Source organism: Erinaceus europaeus, chromosome 4 (genome assembly GCF_950295315.1).
Source record: "Erinaceus europaeus chromosome 4, mEriEur2.1, whole genome shotgun sequence".
In the NCBI taxonomy this organism is placed as follows: domain Eukaryota; kingdom Metazoa; phylum Chordata; class Mammalia; order Eulipotyphla; family Erinaceidae; genus Erinaceus; species Erinaceus europaeus.
The window spans coordinates 32,806,066-32,817,278 of record NC_080165.1 but is presented as its reverse complement, the minus strand read 5'-3'; the positions used below and the strand labels follow the sequence as shown (position 1 = coordinate 32,817,278).

Here is an 11,213-nt window from a genome sequence, read left to right as displayed (position 1 = left end):
TGAAAAGTGGCATAGTTTTCAATGTACAAATTTTTCACTTCCTTTATTAACTTTATTCCTATTTTACTGTTTTTGCTGCTATAGTAAAGGGGATTGACTTCTTGATGTCTCCTTCCAGTTTAGTGTTTGCAGAAAGGAATGCTACTGGTTTTTTGTGTTGATTTTGTAGCCGGCCACTTTACTATATCAATCAATGATTTCCAAAAGTGATAATTATCTTTAATGTGTGCACCAATCAATGAATATGCAATTATTCATTTAGTCATTTTTATTATTAAATGTAAAAATAAAATGACAGGATCATAATTAAGTCCTAAACAAAGATGTTTATGAACATCAACTAAGAAGCACATAGTTCTACCTGGGAAAAATAAATGGAAGTTTAAGGAGATGATGGTGTTTTGCTAGCTTATTCTTTAAGTATTTTGGAATTTGACATGGTAACTAGAGAGTCAGGCCAATGAAATGTCTTGAACAAAAGCTTCAACACATGAAAATATGAGACGGTTCCTATAATGTTCAAAGCATGAAGAGAATGATAATGAGGAGAAGTTCTGAGAGAACTGTGAGGGTAGGCCATAGAGAGTCCTGCTCACCATTTATAGATTCTGGAGATTTTTCTCATGGCAAGAGAGAGATAGAACCCATCTAAAGAGATGTGGATCCAAATGGAAATGTATTTTAAAGTGGAAAGATTCCTTTGCAATTAAAGCACTAATTTTCCTGAAGCCAATCCCTCCTGCTTTGTGAAATTATGCTTTACAGAATTGCTATAAGAATTAAGTGATATAAGTTAATAGGTGCTTAATGAGTAAAACTCAAATATTAATTGACTACAAATGTAGCACTTATTTTGAAAGAGGAAGAGAATAAAAGCACATGTACGGGAGAGTCACAGGCCAGGCAGGGCAAAGAGCAAAACATGGAAAATGGCAAGCAGTAGGAAAACAAAAGATCTGAAGCATTCCAGAGACTTCCCAGAATTGATAGTCAATCAAATGTGGGTAGGAGGAACAACAATACTTAGAAGTGAAACTACAATGACGTGGTTACAAGTTAGAACAAGAATAGAAAGAGGACTCAGGTCTACAAAAGAAAAAAAACAATTATGTCTTCAAATCTTGAGATAAATCAAGTCAGCTGGAATAGATGATAAATTAGCTGCAACTGAGTAGATTGGGTCAATATCAACAACATGGGTCATTTGGGAACTAACCCACATGTTAGTCTACAATTTCAGGGTAAAAGAATAAACAAGGGTAGTCGTTTATCTGAGAAGTTTCATATTTTGTTTTCTGGATTTTGAAGTAAAGAAAAACAAAGATCAAACTTCTCAAACATATATTGTAAGAAATCACTATTCCTTATCTTGACCCTCCTTTAGCAATCTCTTGGGAAAAGCATTTTGTGTAACTGTGTGGTTGTTACACATAGTCTTTTTTTTTTATTTTATTAGTTATTTAGTATTGATTTACAAAATTACAAGATAACAAGGGTACAACTCTACACGATTCTCACCACCAGAGTTCTGGCTATCCAATCCTTCTATTGTAAGTTATAGCAGTTCTCCCAAGCTTGAAGATATGGGTTAACTATTATTTTTACATTTATCTGTATATTTGCATATATTTACCTATTTTTTTCCTACGGTCCCATCTTCTCTTTCTTTCCAAGTCATACATACATCTATTACTACATCCAAATTCCCCTCCTTGCTTCCTCTTCTCTCTCCAGGTCCTGGTGGATTTGGAGTTCAGAGCCCCCAACACAGAGTTTTCATATTAGTCTATACTGGAATGTAAGTGTCTGTACACGTATTATGTTCATTCAGTATGCATACAATGTATATATAGGTTAAGATATAGATGTATACAATGTGTGTGAGTTTTATGAGAATGGCAATAAAATATAAAGCAACCATGACAGATTAATGGTAGATAAAGAGGCACTTACAAAAATCATACACATATATACAGACACACAATTTATAAGCTAATTTTGATATATATTTACATGTGCATATAGTCTAAAATAATTATGCACACACATGTGTGGATGTGCATTGTCATATTTATCCTATTGTATAAATATACAAACTATATCTATGTCCTCATAGATGCATGGCTAAGAAGTAAAGGATTTTTTTTACTCTGTCTCAGTGCCTGCAGAAGCTGGTGAGAAAGCTAGGATTAGGGAACTGTTGTGAGCATCGCATCTTGAAGCTCTGTCCTCGAGCAGCTGTGTCCTTTACACAAGGGAAGCTTTCCCCTTGTCTCCTAATTGGGCATGAAATCTGACTCACCAGCACAAGTTGTATGGGAGCAGGCCAAGAGAGCAGCTGCTGGGAAGCCCCTGAATATTCCCCATCCAGTGACTGAAATTGATGTGGGTGAGTGCGGGGCCTTGTCGCCTGGCAGATGCAATGAGGAGTGAAGTCACCTCAGCTTTCATATGCACGGCAATGAACTGTCCCACTTTGTCCTCATGGAGTCTCAAAGGTTTAAAGTGGGACAGGAGCCTGGATATTTTTATCCAGCCGGTAAATTTAAAGATATCATACTGGCACCAGAAGTTGTACTTTTTACATACTGACTCATTCCATCAGAGGTTAGGCAAAATGCTCCAGTGAAGTGTCTGGTCCCATGAGAATGAGATTCATTGACAACATCATTGGCATCTCCTTAAACCACCTGTGGTCAATGTCTGTCATTGACAGTCCCTGCCAGGCACAAAGCAAAGGACACATTGAAGACAGAATACAACAGTGCTGAAAACTGTGGGATTTGAATCCATCTAAAGTAGATTCAGGTCTAACCACTATCTTAGGGTGATGCTGGGCAAGTTACACTAACTCCCTGATCTTTAGCTATCTCTTTGGAAGTTGCATTTCATAATTTAACATACAAGCCTAATAGTGAATTAACATAGTTAGGATAAAAATATATGTTAGAAGCTAACAATGACTGATCCAGCTTTATAGTCCTATTCCCTATTCTGACACCATCTTCTTAGACAATACTTTTAACCCGCCTGCATGTTAGTTATTGGGCTCAGGCAAAAATTAGTAAAGTCATGGGCCCCTTGGAATAGATGTAAAATAGACTTCCTAGCTTCTTCCCACATGAAGACCTTTAGTTCCATTTGTTCAATTCTTTGTTTGTTTGTTTTTTAATTTCTTATTATATTTATTTACTGGATAGAGACAACCAGAAAGTGATAAAGAAGGGAGTAATAGAGAGGGAGAGAAACAGAAATATACCTGCAGAACTACTTCACCACTTGCAAAGCTTTCCCCATGCAGGTGGGGGTCTAGGGGGTTGAACCAGGGTCTTTGCGTGTTCAACCAGATGTGCCAACACTTGGCCCCAAACCTAGCGTATTCTTGTTTTTATTTTTTATTTATAGAATGGAAATATTGACAAGACCATAGGATAAGAGGGGTACAATTCCACCACCAAAACTCTGTTTCTAGTCCCCTCTGGGAATATGGACTCAGGATCATTGTGGGGTGCAGAAGGTGGGAGGTCTGGCTTTTGTAATTGCTTCCTCACTGAACATAGGCACTGGCAGGTACATCCATACTCCCAACCTGTCTCTTTCTCTCCCTAGTGGGGTAGGGTTCTGGAGAGGTGGGGCTCCAGGACACATTGGTGGGGTTGTCTGCCCAGGGAAGTCAAGTTGGCATCATGATAGCATCTGGAACCTGGTGGCTGAAAAAGTGTTAAGATATGAAGCAGAATGAATCATTGACTAATCATGAACCTAATTAAGGACAAGAATATTGCAGATGAAGACTTGGGGCCTCCATTTCTGGAAAAAGCTAGTAGGTCTATTTTAGGTATATTCCAAGAGGCCCATGACTTTACTAGTTTTTGCCTGAGCCAGACATCCAGTATGCAGGTGGACCCAAGGTATTGTTTGGGGAGATGATGTCATAGTTGGAAAAAGGACTAGAAAGCTGGATCAGGGAAGAGAATAGCTCCCAAATATGAGGAAAGTATATAAATATTGTTAACTATAAACCCATCAATTTCATCTAGGGCCCATATTCAGCTAAGGAGCTTATGTAACCTCCGCATCCCTGTAGGTCTAAGCTCACATTCTGTGGTCACAGCTAGGAACATTCCAGGCTGCACTAATTTTAAGACCCATCTTCCTCGGGTGGTAGGTAGAGTATGTTATCCAACCTCCCTTGAGGGAATGGAACATCGCCTACCATTATTGATCCACATTGAGGGCAAGGTTCCTATGTTGTTCCTGATGGAGATGGCTAGTGACAGTGGCAAGAGGGATCTGTTAGAGGTCTAGGCCCATCATGTCTGTGTGTGTCCCTAACTAGGGCTTCAGGTGATGGGTTGGCCTGGTAGTGACTAAAGAGCCATCATTAAAGTATGCCAATCTCCGGTGAAGCAGGTCTGCGGGTGTCTATCTTTCTCTCCCCGTCTCTGTCTTCCCCTCCTCTCTCCATTTCTCTCTGTCCTATCCAACAACGAAGACATCAATAACGACAACAATAATTACAACAATAAAACAACAAGGGCAACAAAAAGGGGAAATGAATAAATAAATATTTTTTTAAAAAGTATGCCAATCTCTTGCCCTATTCAGCTATCTTACCTTTATGTTCCTGATTATGAAACAATTTTTCCTGCTTTATATCTTACCACTTTTCAGCCACTACATTGCAGATGCTACCATGATGCTTTTCTGACTTCCTTAGGCAGAAAGCTCATCAATGTGTTCTGGCACCTCACCTCCTCAGAGCCCTATCCCAACAGGGAAAGATAGAAACAGGCTGGGGGTATGGATCAACCTGCTAATGTCCAGGTTCAGCAGAGAAGCAATTACAGAAGCCAGACCTTCTACCTTCTGCACCCCATAATGATCCTGGGTCCTTACTCCCAGAGGGATAAAGAATAGGGAAGTTTTCAATGGAGGGGCTAGGAAACAACTCTGGTGGTGAGATTTGTATAGCATTGTACCCCTCTTATCCTACAATCTTGTCAATCATTACTAAGTCACTAATAGAAAAATTTCTAAAAAAGATAACAATGATATGAGTTACTAATACTTAATGACATTTCTTTATTAAACATAGTCACAGTTGCCGTTAGGAGTACGGGGGATAGATAGATGTATGTATGCATGTACCATAAGACTTCTCCCCAGTGGGGACACAGAAGTCTTGTGGTAGGAACTGTGTGGAATCATACCCATATTATCTCATAATTTTGTAAATCAATATTAAATCACTAACAAAAAATGATTTCTCCCCAGTGGCATAACAAATTCTCTTTTTTAACTAGTTAAGTCCTTAAGAATTTATTCACATAATGTGGTTACCAGGTTTTAAAAAATTGACAAATTTATATTCCAAAGACTTTTTTGTGTGTTTTTCTTTAAAAAGAAAAGAACAGATCTACTCAAATATGCTTATTTTATTCAAAGCAAAAGCTTAGACATAGAGGAAATAGGCTCCAATGTATTTCCTGACATCTAATGAAAATTATTGATTTATATTCCCTTCTGATCACTAATTAGAGTTAATGAAACTTGAAGACCCAGCTCTTCTCAAACTACTTATCAAGATAGAGACCCCCTAAGGAAATGCAGATGCTCATCTGGACACCAGTAAGAAACTAAATATTCTCTCTCTTTCTCCCTTTCTCTCTCTCTTTCTCCCTTTCTCTCTCTCTTTCTCTCTTTCTCTCTCTCTCTCTCTCTCTCTCTCTCTCTCTCTCTCTCTCACACACACACACAGACACACACACACACACTTTGGAATTTCTGGAAAATACAGTTAACTTGATATGAGAAGTCCTTTTGCTATTTTTCAATAATGTTTGTACTTAAAATTGTTCCTACCATAGTAGTTACTGGCACAATGATATGCACAAATATCCCTATAAAGTTCTCCAAGTGGGGGCACTATTAGATGTTCTGAGGAAGATCTAGTCCAACCTTGTTAGCAAAGAACCCAAGCACAGAACCCTTAGCATTTGTTCATACTCACATCTTCCTAACAGCAAAGTACAAAGCTTTGGCTAATGCACTCTTGGCTGTGTCCATGTCTTGATTTTTCTTAAAAAAAAAAAAAAGTACATCAGGTACAACTGCCTGACCCTCCACAAAGGGATTTAGATTATGAGCACCCAAGAATTCTAAGACAAAGTACAGGAGGCTAGACTTAACCTGGAAAGTTTTCTCTGAAATTCTCTGAAAAAGCTGTCTCCTCTGTGTCTTTTTTCTGGAAATATGACAAAGGCTGGGACCTTACTATATACAGAACAGGAATAGCTTCTAATCAACCCAGTTGTCCTATCAGACCCTGATGACCTAAGGGAGATGAGCTTCGTCTCTGTGTTTTCCTGGAGCTGAGTGTTATGAGAACAAATTTTCTGTAAGCAGAAACTTCTGCGCTCTTAACTATCTCCTCAGAAGGGGTTCCCATGCCCCAGGGCTCCTGACGACACTCCCTGATAGTCCTCAAGAGAAGTACTGTGATGGATATGGAGGCTGCTCATTAGCAGAGCCTTCTCTTCACACATCTGCAGGGCTCTGTGTCCCTCCTGACCACACACACACATAGAGAGAGAGACAGAGACAGAGAGAGACAGAGAGAGACAGACACACACACACACACACATACATACACACACAATGGGTCCCCCTCATTCTGTGAGCCCTCACCTCCACCATTATCACCTTGTTCCCTCCTACCCAACCCTATTACCACCTCTCTGGCATGGGCTAAAGAGAAAATAAATTCTCACTCCTGCCTCACACACAGCAGGATGGGCCAGGCTGGTTTGAAAATGCTAGCCTCAGAAAACAGGCCCTGAAAGCACCTAGTGTGCACAGGTGACAAAGGAGGATGACATGGGCAACAGTGCCGGTGGGTCATCAAGAGATAGACCGCAGTGGACCAGGTCATTCTGACTGATGGTGTATACAGGAAATGCACACACACATGCACACATGCACACACACACTTCACCAGAAACTTATATGTGAACAAATCTGTCTCCAACCAGGTACTCCCTACTGCATTACATAGTCCTGAAACAATAGAGACCAAAGACAATGATCCTTCATATACACTGTGTAGTCTCATAGATAAATATTAAAGGAGGGGGTCTGGCGACAGCACACTGGGTCAAGTGCACATAGTACAAAGACCAGCATAAGGATCCCAGTTTGAGCCCCCTGAAGGGAGGTAGCTTCACAAGTGGTGAAGTAGGTCTGCAGGTGTCTCTCTGTCTCTCTTTCTCTCTATCTTCCCCTTCCCTCCCAGTTTCTCTCTGTCCTATCTAAAAATAACAAATAAAATAAATTTTTAAAAAACAAGGGGAAAAAATGGCCACAAGAGCAGTGGATTCATGGTGCAGGCACTGAGCCCCAGCGATAACCCTGGAGGCAAATTAATAAATATTAAACGATTACCTCCAAAATCTTAGAATTCTTTTGTTATTAGAATGGTGTATTAGTGGGGGGAAAAAAGAAAAATATGCCCCCCCGCATATATCAACTCAAAAAAGATGTGTGTTCCAGGCCATCTATATGCATGTTTTGCTTTTCATTGCCTGCCCCTGGGAAATTCTCCCAGTCATTCCCAGTAACTTACTCACACTTTTCCCCTTTCCTTCTCATTCATTAACAAGCTTCATAAGTGGACTGACAGTCCTCCTAAATTAAGTACGGTATACTTCAGGCTAATTTTATGTTTTTTATCACAATAGTAGAGCAGTATTAGCAGCCTATTATTTTGTCAGCTTTCTCATTTAGCAAAGCAGCTTCAATTTATTAACAGCGAGGAGGGTGCATGAATCAATATGTTTCATTGGGCAATGTGTCATTTGTTAATCGGATATTGATGAGATTATTGACGCACAGCTAATTAATCTCAAGCCCAGTGCTAGCCTTCATATGTTTTCTTAATTATGTCCTTCATCTTAGTCTGCACCCTCAGCAGCAGACGCAGGCTGCAGACAGTGAGTGAGGTAAGCTGTCAGGGGTTCCTTTCACACATTTACAATCCCCTGGCAGTGAAATTATTTTCCTAGTTGTAAATAGGTATCAAAGAGATATTTAATAACATTTGGCAGCAGATTGATATTGATTGGTGTGGACTCACTTCAGATCTGGCAGCTAGAGAATTTTGCCTCAGAAGGAGACTGTTGGAGAAGAAAGAAAGAAAGAAAGAAAGAAAGAAAGAAAGAAAGAAAGAAAGAAAGAAAGAAAGAAAGAAAAGAAGAGAGAGAGAGAGGAAGGAAGGAAGGAAGGAAGGAAGGAAGGAAGGAAGGGAGGGAGGGAGGGAGGAAGGAAGGAAGGAAGGAAGAGATATTGAAAGAAAGGAAGAAATTAGTGGTTAATTAGTGTTAAACAATTGCATGAGTCAATGATATACCTGCCCTCTGGAATTTAGAAACTACTTTTTTATGGATATTGTTTGTATTCCCTTGGTCAGCTATTTCAGATAATTTTCTTTCCATTTTCACTTTAACTCTTCATTACCACCTTTCTTGGCATTCATAGAAACAGAAAATTCTGAAGGTCTCAACCCCCTGTAGTTTTATCAAATTAATTCTGTTGCAATTAAGTGGCACAGTTACAGCTTGGCTGAATGCACTTGCAAATCCATAAATCCAACAACAACCAAAAGAAAGCCCTTAAATAGCCCTGCTCCAGCCTGTCTGGACTCCTGACTCTAGATGGAAGTGCAGCTTGAGCCCTGGCCATTAGCTTTGCTGCTTTCACACCTGACAGCAACTCTGAGTTCTAATTTATTCTCTGTGGCTGAGACAATGATACCTGACTTGATTACTCCTAGGACTATCATGGGACATTAAGGAAATGTTTGTGCAAAAATCAGATGGTAGGGATTGTGTCTTTTTACTAGGCATTATTTGTTTGGGTGTAAGTATTAGTTTATAAGAGTTCTAAAGCTTATTTTAAACCTTTTGAGGAATGGGTTGATAATAGGCATGTAATATTAGCTTGTTATATTTCTGTCCATTTTTAATTCTTCACATTAGGCACATAGTATCCTAGAGCAAAGACCGAGGTGGCACCAATTGCTACAGTTTTTTTTTAAATTTTCATTAACTTTGTTCATTTATTGGATAGAGACAGACAGAAATTGAGAGGGAAGGGGGAAATAGAGAGGGAGAAAGGCAGAGAGACAGCTGCAGCCCTGATTCACCACTCACAACGTTTTCTTCCTGTAGGTGAGTACTGGGGGCTTGATCCAGGTCCTTGCACATTGTAACATTTGTGTTCAACCAGGTGCATCACCACCCAGTCCCCAATTGCTACAGCTTTGAACAACCGGTTTCCTCTGATATAAGATAAAGAAGGCCAATAAAATAGCTCACATGGATGGTGTGCTGCTTTGTCATGTGTACAACCCAAGCTTAAGCCTGACCTCTCTTTCTCTCTCTCTCTCTCTCCATATATATATATATATATATATCCTGCTCTCACTCTTGCTCTGCTTCTCTATCTCTCCATCTCTATATAAGAAGAAAAAGGGAAAAAAAAAGAATAGCTGATAGGTGGGGAGATAGCATAATGGTTATTCAAACAGACTCTCATGCTTGACGCTCTGAGGTCAAAGATTCCAACCCCCACCATAAGCCAGAGCTAAGCAGTGCTCTGGAAAAAAAATTAAAGTCTATAAATAAATAAACTTTTATTTAAAAAAGGAATGACTTATCATGAAGCTCCTTCACTTTGCAATAAGCATGATACACAACATTCTCCCCAACATGACAAGGGTTTGTTGTAGTTTTGTCATCACTAAGGTTTCACTATACTGAGGTCACTTTTTCAGATAGAAAGAGAGATCCAGAGCCAGAAAGGGAAAGATATCACAGCATCAAAGCTTCCTCTGATAAAGTGGGAGCGGGGCTTGGGTCTGAGTCTAGTGCATGTCAAAACAGGCACACTGTATTTCAAAGGCCCCAAGTGTGCATCTTAAAAAGGAGTCCTTGTCGAAAACAAACATATTTCCATGGTTCCAGTATCCTTGTAAGTAAAAAGTCATTTTATATTTGGAGTCTGATTTGATCATGGTGCACAAATTTGCCTGCAACATCTCTACCCTGCGGACATTAGATGGTAACCTCTGCTATTCTAACAGTCATTTCAATACTGACGTGATTTTTCTGACTAAACACATGTCTCCCTTTCCATGGAAGATTTACATATGCATGGGTATCAATATGAATTTTTTTACAAAATAAAGAAAATGATGAATATTTATTTTTAAAAGATGAGGAGCATGAAAGAGATGTGTCCCAATGTAAGTTTCTCAGTAATCATCTTCTTTATAACACTGTGTGAAGCAGATGCTGATATACTGTAGTGGTTACATTGGTGATTCTTGATAGGATGTGTATATTTGTGGTTGTTGTTGTTTCTAATGAACCCTGAAACCTATGCAATTTTGCTACTCTCAGTCCACTTTTTCATTCAGAGAGAGAGAGAGATGGAGAAACTTCACAGCACTAGAGCTGTCTCTGGTTCCAGAGTACTCCCGTGTGGTGCCCAAACTTGAACCTGGACCACATACATGGCACAGAAGCTGTCCTACCCACTGAGCTAGTTATCCAGCCTGACAGTGTAACTCTACACTATACGAGAATTGAAATGTCTATCAGAATATTCTTGACATGTTTTTCTCTCTAACACAAAGCTCTACACCAAGTAGGAACTCGGTTAAGATCTTTGTGCACTGATGCTCATAGGAATGTCATGGTCATCGTTGTGAGAGAAACTTCAAGGAAGGTTTCAGCCAACTTTTTTTTTTTTTTTTTTGCCTCCAAGGTTATCACTGGGGCTGGGTGCCTGCACTAGGAATCCACTGCTCCTGGAGGCCATTTCCCTCATTTTTTTTTTCCCTTGTTGTTGTTGTTACTGCTGTTGTTGGATAGCACAGAGAAAAACTGAGAAGGGGAAGACAGGGGAGAGAAAGACACTTGCAGACCTGCTTCCCCACTTGTGAAGTAACCCCCCTGCAGGTGGAGAGCCAGGGATCCTTACTCTGGTCCTTGTGCTTTGTGCCACATGCATTTAACCCACTGCGCTAACCAGCAGACCCCCTCAGCCAACTTTTTCATGCCATGTTATCATACAGATCAGAGTGAGTGGAGCCATAAGCAGCAGAGGGTCATGATACTGGCTTGATATCACTGTGTTAACTTCTTTTTCCC

At 39.8% G+C, this 11,213-nt stretch overlaps 1 long non-coding RNA gene across 2 annotated transcripts in view; it reads right to left on the bottom strand.

Moving 5' to 3' along the window:
• Window positions 1–4,423: 4,423 nt before the first annotated feature.
• The window catches only part of LOC132538028 (uncharacterized), a 31,518-nt gene continuing 24,728 nt past the window's right edge, over window positions 4,424–11,213 (bottom strand). For both annotated transcript variants that reach the window (XR_009549440.1, XR_009549439.1), the window contains one exon: window positions 4,424–4,479. This is a non-coding gene — a long non-coding RNA (uncharacterized LOC132538028). The remainder of the gene's footprint in view (window positions 4,480–11,213) is intronic.